At 36.5% G+C, this 14,339-nt stretch overlaps 1 protein-coding gene across 8 annotated transcripts in view; it reads right to left on the bottom strand.

The window, feature by feature from the left end:
* gli2a (GLI family zinc finger 2a) overlaps positions 1–14,339 on the bottom strand; it is a 91,771-nt gene extending 77,432 nt beyond the window's left edge. For 2 of the 8 annotated variants that reach the window (XM_048193515.1, XM_048193520.1), the window contains exon 1: positions 12,269–12,757. The gene's annotated coding sequence lies outside the window, so the exon portion shown is untranslated. Of the gene's footprint in view, positions 1–4,042; positions 4,509–5,221; positions 5,759–12,268; positions 12,759–14,225 lie in introns of those variants that run through there. The other 6 variants (XM_048193519.1, XM_048193517.1, XM_048193521.1 and 3 more) reach the window with 6 other exon arrangements.

The raw sequence follows: 14,339 nt of genomic DNA, 5'->3' as shown, positions 1-14,339 counted from the left end.
AAAGTTCAGCCGTGACCGTTCACAAAATCCCCTCTTTGAACACTCCTGCTCATGGATTGACCATGTAGACCACCTTCACAAATTCACAATCAGATAATGATTAGACCAGAGTGTTTCCACAAAACGTGTGCTGTAAGGGAAGAGCAGAAGGAGGACATCTGATTCACTTTATACTTCTTGTAAATTTGATTTCCCTTCCAGCCAACAGTGGAAGACGAGTGAAGTCAAGCAATAAAGCCGGACACAATCCACTTTATCTTCACACAACTTTCCCTCCATTTTGTGGAAAGCAATTACACTGACTACTTAACACCAGCAATTATGTGGACTCCCAAAGTGTCAAAAAAAAAAGTGTCTGGAAGCTCCATGAACTTTTCTTCATTTTCCCTGAATACATGACAGGCAGCTTTGACTGCGTCTTTCTGTGCCTGTAATCAGTCTGAAAGGAAGCAACAGGTGTGAAAAAGACCATCCACCCCACAGGACTGGTAGGGTGAAAAAAAGGACAAAAAAACAGACAAAAACCAGAGATAATGAGAGAAAACCCTGTGGCCCTTCTGAACAATCAAATGGATGCTGAAGAAACATGTTGTACCATCTTATAGAGCTGAAAATTTTCTATCAATAAATTATGACTGCAATTCTAGAAGCCTATGCTTCTGTTCAACACTCCAATAGCATCACAAGCTCTTAGCAAAAAAAAAAAAAAAAAATCCAAAGGATAAATAAGCAGATAAATCAACAAATAAACACTTTCTGTATGCTAATGACATGAACATGTTTGGGTTGGAGCCTCATTCCTTTTCAACTGTTACGGCTTGCCTCTCACACAACACAATGGAATGCAAACTTCCTCTTATTTGAGGATCTCGCTAGTCTTCTGTGGCATCTAATCTTTTGCACAGAACCATGGTGAGGACATAAATCACCTCAAAAGAACTCACAATTCTAGTGCAACAGTAGAGCAAAGTGATTCAACAAGATTATATTTTTTTACGCTTAAACTTAACCGTGTATTAAGTGCCCATTTCCTTGTGTTATGCGTCTTCTTGTAATCCAGGAACATGGATAACATTACAAGCATCTAATGTCATTGGGTCAACAGGGTCGGGGAAGTTACTCCAAAACGGTTATCAATAATAAATCACTAATTGCTTTCTCTAAATTATAATGGGACCACTTTTCTAATTACTCCCACTGAGCCATAATTACATCATTCATTACATCACTTTTGAGTCATGACTATAACACATTATAACAAGTTTTCGTATGCCATCTTTAAATTATATATATATATATTTTTTTAAAGAAATGTATACTTTAATTCAGCAAGGATGGATTAAATTGATCAAAAATTAAATTGATTCTATTTTAAATAAATGCTTTTGAACTTTACATTTATCAAAGAATCCTGGAAATAAAGTTTCACAGTTTCCACAAAAAAAAAATAAAAAATAAAAAAAATAAAAAATAAGCAACACTACTGTTTTTCAACATTGATAATAAAAATAAATGTTTCTTGAGCGTCAAATCGGCATATTAGAATGATTTCTGAAGGATCATGTGACACTGAAGACTGGAGTAATGGCTGCTATAAATACAGCTTTGTCATCACATGAATAAATTACATTTACTTGTACAAAATGGTTATTTTAAGTTGTAATAATAATATTTTACATTATTACAGAGCATTACAGACTTCTTTTAAAAATATTAACAAAGTCTTACTGATCCCAAACTTTCTGAATGGTAGTGCATGTATAAAAGTACAAGAATTATATGAATGAAAAATAGATGGTAATATCTTGCAGTATAAACAGAATAAAAAAGTAATTACAGTATCAAGTTACTATTTTATTGTAAAAATGTATATTGCATCACTCTAACTGCAACACTAGGGGGTCACTGAAGTTAAAGGTGCCGTAGAACATCTTTTTAAAAGATGTAATATAAGTCTAAGGTGTCCCCTGAATGTGTCTGTGAAGTTTCAGCTCAAAATACCCCATAGATTTTTTTTTATTAAATTTTTTTAACTGCCTATTTTGGAGCATCATTAAATATGAGCCGATTTAGGCTGCGGCCCCTTTAAATCTAGCGCTCCCCGCCCACGGAGCTCGCGCTTGCCTTTAACAGCATAAACAAAGTTCACACAGCTAATATAACCCTCAAAATTGTTCTTTACAAAGTGTTCGTCATGCAGCATGTCTAATCGTGTAAGTATGGTATTTATTTGGATGTTTACATTTGATTCTGAATGAGTTTGATAGTACGTTCCGTGGCTAACGGCTAATGCTACACTGTTGGAGATAAAGAATGAAGTTGTGTTTATGAATTATACAGACTGCAAGTGTTTAAAAAATGAAAATAACGACAGTCTCGTCTCTGTGAATACAGTAAAAAACGATGGTAACTTTAACCACATTTAACAGTACATTAGCAACATGTTAACGAAACATTTAGAAAGACAATTTACAAATATCACTAAAAATATCATGATATCATGGATCATGTCAGTTATTATTGCTCCATCTGCCATTTTTCGCTATTGTCCTTGCCTGCTTACCTAGTTTGTTGATTCAGCTGTGCACATCCAGACATTCTGCCCTTGTCTAATGCTTGAACATGAGCTGGCATATGCAAATATTGGGGGCGTACACCCCGACTGTTACGTAACAGTCGGTGTTATGTTGAGATTCGCCTGTTCATCGGAGGTCTTTTAAACAAATGAGATTTATATAAGAAGGAGGAAACAATGGAGTTTGAGACTCACTGTATGTCATTTCCATGTACTGAACTCTTGTTATTCAACTATATCAAGATAAATTCAATTTTTAATTCTAGGGCACCTTTAAAATGATAGTTCACCCAAAAATGAAAATTCATTTACTCGCTCTCATTTCATTCCAAAACCATGAGAAATTTGTTCATCTTGAAACACAAATGAAGATCTTTTAATGAAATTAGAGAGATTTTAGTCCCTCCATTGACAGTCCACACAACTACCACTTTGACGCTTCAAAAAGTTCATAAAGAGATTGTAAAACTAATCCATATGTTGCACCATTTACTCCAAATTTTCCAAAGAGACACGATTGCTTGATATGATGAACAGTTTGAATTTAGGCTTTTATTCACATTTAAACATTCATCAGATTTGGTGAACGGAAGCTCAAGCATGTTTGCTTGACATGCAAGAACCAACGAGGTTCATTCACAAATGTTACACAGCACGTTTGAGCTTCCGCTAGAACCAATGAGGTTTGCTCTCACGCATCAAGTACGTTCGAGCATCTGTTTATGTTCACTAATCAATGTTTACATGTGAATAAAAGCCTAAATTCAATCTGTTCATCATATAAAGCGACCAAGTCTCTTCAGAATATTTGGAGAAAATCGCTCAATTCAAATGGATTAGTTTTACGATCTCTTTAAGTGATAAGGAACATGAATCTCTCAGATTTTATTTAAAATATCTTCGTGTTTTTAAAATGAATGAAAGTCTTACATGTTTGGACTGACATGAGGGTGAGTAATTTATTACAATTTATTCATTTTGGGGTGACCTAACCCTTTAAAATCTTCTCAACTCAAGGGAACTTGAATATCTCACTATTGACTTCCAAAACAACCTGATGCACAGATCAGTATTCGCAGGGAGGTTAGATTCATAGCAAAGCAGCAAAACTATGACATCCTCCTTTCAACACTGACAGACCTGATGAGTTGGCAGGCAGCTAGAGGCAGAGATGTACCCCACTGACCAGCAGGGAAAAGACCAGAGGATGACCTTACCCATCCCCCCAACCATAAACCCCTGCATATATGCAATATCCTGTGCTTGATCTCTTTGTCCTCCTAAAAATCTGAAACAGATGTTTACTTTACAACTAAGTCTATCGTTTAAGAAACTGTCCCAGCGAGGGTCAAAGCGAAGCTCCGTTGAGTGTGCTGAGAATGTCGTTGTATATGTTTGTGCACCTAATTAAATCGTTACGAGAGCTGTGTTTATACTACAAGTGTTTATAAATAAGGTGAGGCTTACTGAGAGGATACTTTAACAGAGCGTAGTGCAGCTGTTGCGTGTCACATCACAGATCTCAGGAAAGAATTTGCTCTCTCTGCACACCATTTGCTCGGGTCACTAAACCAAATGGGTAGTTAGCGCTCTCTCGCTACAGGCCCAGCTGTCATCTCTCCGTCTGTCCTCCCAGAAAGAAACAGACACAAATGTTAATTACATGCTTGTGAAGGCAATTATAGTTGCGGTGTAATGTAGTTTCAACGTAATTAGCAGCTAACTTACTGAATGGGACGTATTTTATTGTACAGTTTTGCTCGGCAGCTTGAGGGTGTACTGTATCATTAAGGGTAAATATCATTTAGGCTAAGGAAACATTATGAATGCCGACCGCATAACCAGCACATGACTGTTTTTTGTGAATATGCATGTTCTTAAACATCCAATGTATTTTAATTGTTGTTTTCTCTTTTTTCTTTTTGTAATAAGTCAATTAGTCAAAATAAAAAAAAAAGAATAAATAAAATCACTGTAGAAAGTATAAAATGTTGCACATTATATTATATATATATATATATATATATACATATATAATTTATTGTTGTTTAACATTAATTAATAATCAGAAAAAAACAAAAGCAAGTAATATAGTTCATTAACTGTCTTTTTATGGCTGGAATGAACATACAGAGTTTATCGGCAATGAACATGGCCAATTCAACAAGAATTTCCATTTCATATTATAATTTCGCTGTTTGCTTTATAAATGCACACTCCAAACTTAAAAATATCAGTCCATCATCGTGGTCACAAATAAAGTCATCCTGAACCCTTAGGTATACACTCATCTTCCTCAGTTCCAAGTGTAAGGCTTCTGTTATCTATGTCTCTCTGATGATTTCTTCATGGTGTCAGCATGTGTGAGCTTATTTTACGGCTTTTTTTGTTGTCTGTTTTGCAAGTCAGTGGTCTGTCAGCTGTGCTGGGGTTCGGAGGGTGGAGAAACACTGGTATCTGTAACGTGTGATGGTGTCTGTGTGGATTCCTAACTCTACCAGCTGCTTTACACCCTGACACTTACCCTGTCTCTCTGTGTTGGACAATTAGACACTTTCAGCTTATAGGTCAGCAATAATATCACTATGAATTTGTTTCAGAGAAACAGTTCAGCCAAAAATACATATTTAGTCATCATTTACTCACCCTCATGTTGTTCCAGTCTCCCTTTTTTGATCAATTATTATGCAGTTCTTGTCAAACAACAACAGTATATACTGACCAGGGGCTGTAAAGCTCTATAAAGTACAAAATTGGACCACAAAAGCATCATAAAAGTGTTCCAAACTAAAGTTTTCTGAAGTTATTCAATAGACTGCTGCAGGGATAAGGTAGTTTTGTAGGGTAACCTGTAAGTTTACACCATCCTGGTTCCCTTGACAAAAAGTCAATATGATTTTTCCATTGGCTTTTGGGTTTAGATAATAAGCTTTTTAACCAACAAAAGTTTATTATTCTTTCATATTTCGCTGATCAATATATTCTTCACAAACAAATACAACTTTTATGAATTTTGAAGCCTGAATACAAAAATCTTCACTAGTAAAAAAAATTCTAGAGTTAGTCATGGTCCCATGACTTCAATGTTAATATTGATAAACTTCCGACAAATTTTTTAAAGGTCCTGTTTTTCGTGTTTTTTTGAAGCTTTGATTGTGTTTATAGTGTGCAATATAACATGTGTTCATGTTTCGCGTGTAAAGAAACACAGTATTTTTCACATAATTTACTTATCTGTATACCGCTGTTTCCACTGTCATAAAAACGGGCTGATGACTTCCTTGTTCTATGAAGTCCCTCCTTCAGAAATACGTAACGAGTTCTGATTGTGCCAGCGGTTCCTGTGTTGTGATTCGACAGCAGCTTAGCGCTCCTTGCCCGGAAAGGTCACGCCTCTTACCATAACGTGGAGATGCACGCGCTCAGTGTTATTGTAAACATGTCTTTAATTTTACCCTATCAATTTGAGCCGGAATCAGACCCGGTGATTGGACTGCGGGATGAAAATAACAGCGTTTCGACGACATGGCGACAAACACACTCTACAAACGCAACTCTTGTGTATTCCTGTGGGCGGAGGTTAGTCAAAAAACTGTTTCAGTGACGTCATTAAAGAAGGAAGTAGAGGGATGTAGTCCAAACTGGCCGTTCGATGTAGGCGACTTCTGTTAAATAAAATATCTCGCTTGGCATTGAACTTTGAGCTTTAAAATTTTACTGATTTTATTTATACTCTAACAACAACATTACACACTAACTAAAGTTTGAAACATGGGATCACGAAGAACGGGACCTTTAATCGTTATTCAAAATCTTTAAGTTGAAAAGTTTTAATTAAAATAGTTTGTAAGAGAATAAACACAACAAGGCTGTAAAAGCAGACTAATGAGTCGATGAGTTTTACTGTTTGGTTTGGTGTGATGTTTAATGTCCCAAACAACCTCTATAGTCCCATTTAGCCACTTGTTAGCAACAGTCTTTTTCAAGACACATAAAAGCTTAAAAAAACATGAGTACAGTATTACTGATCCATTTTATGTCATATGTTATTTATGTTATTCACAGACCTCATTTCAGCCATTTAACCAAAAAAAAAAAAAAAAAACATTAAAAAACAACAACACTGACTTCAGGACGATGGAACCCGAAGTTCTAAAATGCTAATTTGCTTCTGGGTTTTAGGATTCCTTTATTACCAAAACTGAACTTGGTTATCCTTGTGTCTATTCTGCATCCAGTCTAAAAATAAAAGAAAAAGTAAAATTTGAGAGTGCACAATTTGACAATTTTTGATACTTTTATGGTACTTTTTTCATCAGTGCCTATATGAAGTGTTGTTTGTATGTCAATTTTGTTACAATAAAAAATCTATTTTCTCCATCCCTTTTCATGAATATTTCTACTTTTTGAAATGCTCACTGTTCTCAAGTCATATATTAAAGCTACACCGGGAACTGCAAGATGATGACAGGGACACACATGATCCTTATCCAGCACAGCGTAGTGAGAGAATTCCACAGTGAGCCTGGCCGAGATCCAGGACGCCGTTCAGGGAGAGGCCACGAGCGGGAGTGGACATGTGTGTCGGGGGAACGAGCGGGCTGATTGCTAAAGATTACCACATGGCTTCTCCTTGCTCAACACATCCAGCTCGTCTTCCAGTCTGTTGGAGGAGTCTGTGGCCTGGCAGTGATTCAGCGCTCCTCTTTGAATCTCCCAGCTCATCCTATGGAACGCAACGAGACTGATCTATCTACCCACTCCATTCCTCGCAAGTCTGGTCAGGAGCTGGGAGGCCGTCTGATAAATCACAACTCCCTTGCATCGACTTCTCCGTTTCCAATAACAGAAGACCACTCCGCCGAACCGCCGGTGGCCTCTGTGCAGTTCAGTCTCGGTTTCTGCATCCGATTAGCTCTGACAACAAACACTTGGAACAGTGTGCTATTGTTTGAGCCTGTGACAGTGAGAGGGTAAACTGCGACTCACAGGCTGTGAAGATGATACAATAACTGTAATAACGATACAAGCAGCCCCTGTGAAGAGGTTCCCATAATGGAGAACTGGATAGCCCGTCAGCAGCCCTTCAGGAATTAATTAACTAGCACATCAAAGCTAACCCTCAGGGGCCACAGTGTCACACGGTACTTTGATTTAACGCTAGCTGTTGACTTGATAGTAAGCTGCACATAATGCCTATCCTGACATACACCGCTTTACATTCTGTCCTCTCACATTGAGAAGGTTCTTAAGTAAAACTTCTACTAACTTTTCTCACAAACTTTTCAGCATATGTACCACCTTTGATCAAAACATTCAAGGCAGAGATGGGAATTGTAAAGAATTTATCGATTCCTGTTCCGGTTCTGATTCATCTTAACAACTCCAGTTCCTTAACAGCTTAATCAATGATTCTTTTAGTAGTTATAAGGATTTTTGGAAAAAAAATAATAAATGTAATTCCACAGAAAAAATGGTGAGATAATTTCAGTAATAAATGAATTAAACACTCTTTGTATAAAGTTGTCACTGACTTCTTAGAGAAAGCATAAAAGCAATCCAATAATTGGTCTTAATATTTAACAACAGCACTAAATAAATAAAAATTCATTCATTCATTAAAGAGCCATTCGTTTCAGGGTTCAGTCTAGACTGATTGCACTTTATGTTTTTGATTCACTAAAAAAATAACTTATTGTAATAATTTGTTTGTAAATCAATCTACACTGCACTGGTTGCGCATTATGTTTTTGAATCACTAAGAAGAATCAACTCTGAGTCATTTGTTTGGGAATCAATACACTGATTGGGCTATTTGTTTTTGATTCCCTTCCTAACAAGAATCGACTCATTACAGTCATTCGTTTGGGAATCAATCTACACTCTCTGGTTGCATTGTCAGCTCTTGATTCCCTAAAAAGAACCAACTCATTATTAGAGTTATCCATCTGAGAATTGGGCTACACTGGTTGCACTATATGTTTTTGATTCACTAACAAGAAACCACTCATTATTAGTCATAGATTCGAAAATTGAACTATGTTAGTCATGTATAACAATTGTATTCACTTCAGTTGACTGTTTTTAGTTCAAGAATATAAATGTGGTGAATGTGGTGAATGGACTTTGATAACTAAAATAAATAAAGTAAAAAAGGGACTATATTGAGTTGTGCCGTCTACCATCCGGGGAAACTCCCATGCAGTTTGAGAACCACTGAACTCATTCTGACAGTTATCTACATATAATTCCCAGCACCACAGCTTGTTTTCATGTTCTATGGATATTCCAACAGACTCAGCTGTCACTACACCTCATCTAAAATTCAAATACAGACTTGTAATTTTGGTCTAGTATGATGTTTATTCATGGTTGGCTAATAAAATAAATTTAGGTCCGTCCTCCGCATACTGTGTCTGGAGGTTTGCATGAATCACAGGTGGACATGTGGTTTGGGAAACGTTAACCATTCACTGTGTATAGAGTCACAGCAATGGCAAGTCAAATATAACTTAATGTAAACAGTATACATTTCAACTGTTCACTTTCCAGCTGTCTTTAAACGGTGACCCGCCAGCCCACAGCACAAAAGAAAGGAAAGAGTAAATGAAAAAAAAACGTGAAAGAGAACAAAGTAGAAGGCTTCCAGCTTAACAGGCCTCTGAGGAAGGTGAACGGCGATCCTGCCTGTGTCATTTCTTTACCCGCACACATGAGCATGCATTACACCAACAACTTTTACCCAATCCACTGGAATCTGGAATTCATATAAAAATGCACTGCTGCATTATTAAAAAAAAAAAACACATATGGTGAGTCTCCAGTGTAAAAGTCCCTCAAAATGAAAACTTGCTATTTCATCTAAGGCACTAGGACTCTTTATGGGCCTTATTTTACTTTAGGTTTGGCAACAGTTGCTGATGAATAATGAGGTCAATCAATCAAATTCTGGCCTTTCACTTATTTTCCATATGCTATTTAATGGCATATTAAAGTCTTTTTTTAATATACGTATGAGTGTGTGGTTTCTTTGATGATATCGGTACAGATTTAACAATACCCTGATAGTCGCATGGGAGGAAAAAAACGTGAAGGACCCCATCCACACTCATAAACCGGATGTGATGTGATCCTTATTAACCCCAGACACTTGTGAGAGAATGAGGCGGATGTCTGGAGGGGTGTCTGACACAAACTACTAAAATGCAGGGATTGTCCCGTGTCCTACGGGCCAAAGCAGAGGAGATGGGTTTCAAAGAACAGCCTTTGAGAGGGCAAATGAATGTAAGCAGTTACCACTTCTCACATCTCTCTGTTTTCTCTCCACACTGCCCTCATCTTCAATTCAGACCGACACTAGAGACTAGAGACGCTGCACACAAACTTGAAACACAGCTGTCTTTCACAGCACTTTAAACGGCCATTAAAGTCTCATCAATTCACTTTGAGGCACAAGTGTACTTCAGGCACTCCTCAAAGCTTTTGCTTGCCGATAAAGAGATTCGAGGTCTTGCCCGACACACAACGTTGACCAAGATACAAAGTCTAGTTCTTCATCTCTTTGAGATTCCAAAGAGTTTTTGGCTTTTTCAGTTGACAATTAATTTCCTGTGTTTGCTGAGGACGTACAATAAAAAAATAACTATTTGTATCATGAAAGTTAGCATGAAAATTAAGTGGCGACAGTCTTTTCTTTCCCAAATGTGACATATTCGAGCAAAACGCTTCTCAAACAAGAAGAAGAAAAAAAATAAAAAAACATAGGGTGGGACTTGATTTTGTCCAATAGGAATTGATTGTATTGTTGTTTGTCATTTTATAATCACTTTAGTTTTCACTTTTGGTTTCATGGTGACTCTGTGGATATGACAATGATAAAAAAAAAATTATAATATATATATTTTTTTATAGAAAATTCCATGATGTTTTACATCCTAACAACAGTAGAGGTACTTTTAAAACTTTTGATTGTCATTGCATTGTCTTGTCCCGCCCTTGTGCAGTGCATGTGCAATGTCATTCAAGGTTCCCCTTTATGAGCGTTTGTTAAAATCTCCCGCGGAATTCCAAGGCTGAACAGCCCTGATTTAGGCAGCAGGACAAGAGGGAAATGTGTGAAACTGTGCAGAGCAGCAGGAAAGGAAGATGAAAGTGACAAGGTCGACCCATGTTTCAGAAGCTGATGACCATAGCCCAAACCAGGCTGAATAATCTGAATGGGCCATCATTTTTTTTTTCTTTTTGAATCCTTTCACTCGCTCTGCCTCTGACTGCTGGCGCTTCTCATTCTACACAATGGGAAATTCACTAAGACCTTTTATTCTTATGCTAATGCTCTCAACTGGGCATCACATTAAATTTAACACATGCACACACATTTCTGTTTTTCAGGAAAACCATGTACACTCTTGCCACTCTTTTAGCCAGTCCTTAAAAAACAAAATTAAATTTACCTTAAATTCGTTGCAATAATTTTTGTAAGTATTTGCAGTATTTTTTGTACAAAGTTACTGTCAACAGATAAACCAAAGAAAAGCCCATAGTACACAGCCTGTATGATTGCCTGAAATTACTGATGTTGCTCTCTGTAAATTTATACATATCGTATTAAAAAAAATCTTCATTGGGAACTTTTCAGCTTACTTGAACAACCCTAACTATGCACTATTTATTATACAGACAACATTTTAAGGGAACTGAGAACCAGATTTTATTCAGAATCGGTTACATTTTTCTACCCAAGAACTGAATGATTTTCATGACATTTCGGTTCACCAACACTGTTGTCAACTTCCTACACAACTATTCAGTGTCGACACCTTCATTGAATCTTAAACATGCATCTAGAAACCGGTATAGTACGATTACCAACGATTCTTTCGAATAGCGTAGACCGACTCCCGAAGGAATGACATGCTTCCGATTCTGAACGAATGACTCTTATGAACCGGTTCTTTTAGTGATTCAAATAGATATACGAATAGCTGTTATGAGCTTATGAATGAGTCGTTTATTGAATGAATGAATGAATATATGATTCATTTACTGAACTACAAGTAATTACTTTTGTCATGCCTAGAAAATAAACCCAGTGTTACTGGGTTATGCTGTATTTAAAAGTAGTTACAGAGCGACTGCTCGTATGACAACATTTTATACACAAAAGCCCATATCCTATTGCTACTATTGGTATTGCACAAAAATAAACATCTGTTTAAATGATTTCATATCTGTTGTAGACTGTTCAAATCTGAAATGATCTCGTAATTGGGCAAACAGACTGCTGAAAAACAAATACAATAAATATCCAAATATTGCTTCATAAAAACGAATCTTTAATAGAGCCATTAAAGAACCGGAATCGTTAAGAGGAATCCGAATCGGAAACGGAATCGCTAAATTCCCTACGGTTCACATCCCTACCTGGGACACAAGTTGACAAAAGTTTGAGACTACAAAAGTCACAAAATATATAAACTAAGTTATGAATAGTAAAGAGCCAAAACCTCTTCTCGTCAGCATGGCTATAATTTGTAGCTTATAATGCCATTCCAATATCTACAGCATGTTAATGTCGCGACACTTGTAACAACTGAAAGATGTAATAAATTGAAAACACTGTCCATGAAAGCTGCGTACACATTGTGATCAGTAACCTTAAGAGTAAACCATCATAACGAAATACATATTTACCTTATTTGATGTTGCAAAGTTCGTCAGTTGCTCAGTTGTCCAGCGTGCATCCGAAAAACAACGCAATTGTACTTAAAACAAAAATGTTAAAAGTGATTCTGTCACGAAACTCCATCAGCGATTTATTTTGTTTTGCAAAAGCAAATGTTTAAGGAAAACTACATCATTCGCGGACGACGAAGCGCTACAGTTGCATCTCGCAAACTTTGACGGTCCATCACACACGCGTCTTCAAAAGACTAGTTACTCGAACATTAAAAAGTAATTTAGCCGTCAACACGGCAGAAATTTACCCCAAGCAAGTTTGTTGAGTCGTCGGTTGCGAAGTGCGGTGAGAGATCTGTTGGCGTGATTTGTTTTCAATCCGATCTGCCCTCCTCTATCTCCACTTCTCCCCCCAGTTCTTTTAGTTTTGGGCCACTCGCTCTCTTCACCAGATGGGCCGGGTTACATCAAACCAAAGGTAGTCGAGGCTTAAGAGTTTGCTTTCAAGTTTCACTGGAGATTTGCAAAACCTTTACATAAGAGAATTTCACTTGGTTTCAAGTAAATCGATGATGTTTAAGGTTTGTTGGGATTACACATTTGTTAAACTGTCAATATGCATTTTTATATTAAAATACCTCTATTAACTCATAATTTACACACTAAAAAGTAATCATTTAATGATTTTCCTATTTTTTTTAATTATTATTAAAGTGGTCTAAAAGTGTATTGAACTAAGTTGCAAGAGATTTTATCAAAGGGTAAAGTGGCGATTTAAGTTTTTGTACCCTCAGTTTTGTGTCTGCTTGTGTGTGTTTAATGCAACTTATTGGAATGAATGTGTCTGATTGAGATATCTTCGGTTCAATTATAAATTAAAACATAAAATAAAAACCTTAATGTTTTTTTTTTTTTTTTTTTTTTTGGTTGATGCACTCCATCACACTGCAGATGATCCCAGCCTGTGATCCTAGCTAAAAATAAAAATATAATAAAACCAACCTAAACTAGTTTATTGGCCTCAGCTGGTTCAAGATGGTCTCTTAGCACGGCCAAGCTGGCCTTCAGCTGGTTTACAACCCCTATAAATCCATTAGTCTAGAATTTTTTTTTAAAGCAAGGACGTTTACTACTTTGCCAAACAATAAACACAATACAACGCCACCTAGTGGAGAAGTGAGGGAGGTTTATGTATTGGAATGGTGCAATTAGTTTTGGGCTCAAAGTAGCCTATACTTGCAGTTGCAAATAATTAAAGACGATTTAGACAATTTACTTTCCAAATAATTCCAAAATTATCCGTACCTAATGTATTACAAACAATTGTGTTTCTAATGTATCTAAACATGTCTACTTATGTCCAAAGACATTATATAAAAACTAAGTGAATAAAAAAAAAAACCCTCCTTCTATGCTGAATAGAAAGCCAGAAGTTTTTAAGTTAATTCTTTAACTAACATAAAATGAACCATTTTACATCAAACAGGGGTTTTGGATTTACATAGAGCCTATAATGTTTCCATGATATTTATCATAAAACTTATCAAGAAATAGACAAAGGCCTTTTGTACGTACTAAAACACAGGCAAGGTGGTTTTTGAAAAGTTTCATCCCATCTCCTGACTCACATTACCCCATTGCTTTCTAAACATCTTTGTTGTCATACAGAGTTTTACATCAAATATTGTCTCAAGCAAAATGCAAAGACTTGTTGTACATTATCTCTGAAGAATGAGTGTTAAATCAAAGGCAGAGATTCTCCAATTTGTTCACACCTATAGAACAACATTCTCTCAACCTTTTCTCAATTGTGGCTGTAGTAAAAGCATCAACAGACCCATGGAGATACCGCCATCTAGTGGTAGACCATCTGACTCAAATTCAATCGATGTGCCAGTTGCATAACCTGCTTAGAACTAGTCTTAAAGGGTTAGTTCACCCCAAAATGAAAATTCTGTCATTAATTACTCACCCTTATGTTGTTTCACACCTGTAAGAGCTTCCATCATCTTAGGAACACAGATTAAGATATTTTTGATGAAATCCGAGAAGTATATGACTCGTCCAAAGACAGCAATTTAACCAA

Source organism: Megalobrama amblycephala, linkage group LG6 (assembly GCF_018812025.1).
Source record: "Megalobrama amblycephala isolate DHTTF-2021 linkage group LG6, ASM1881202v1, whole genome shotgun sequence".
NCBI lineage: Eukaryota > Metazoa > Chordata > Actinopteri > Cypriniformes > Xenocyprididae > Megalobrama > Megalobrama amblycephala.
This window is presented reverse-complemented; position numbering and strand designations above follow the sequence as displayed.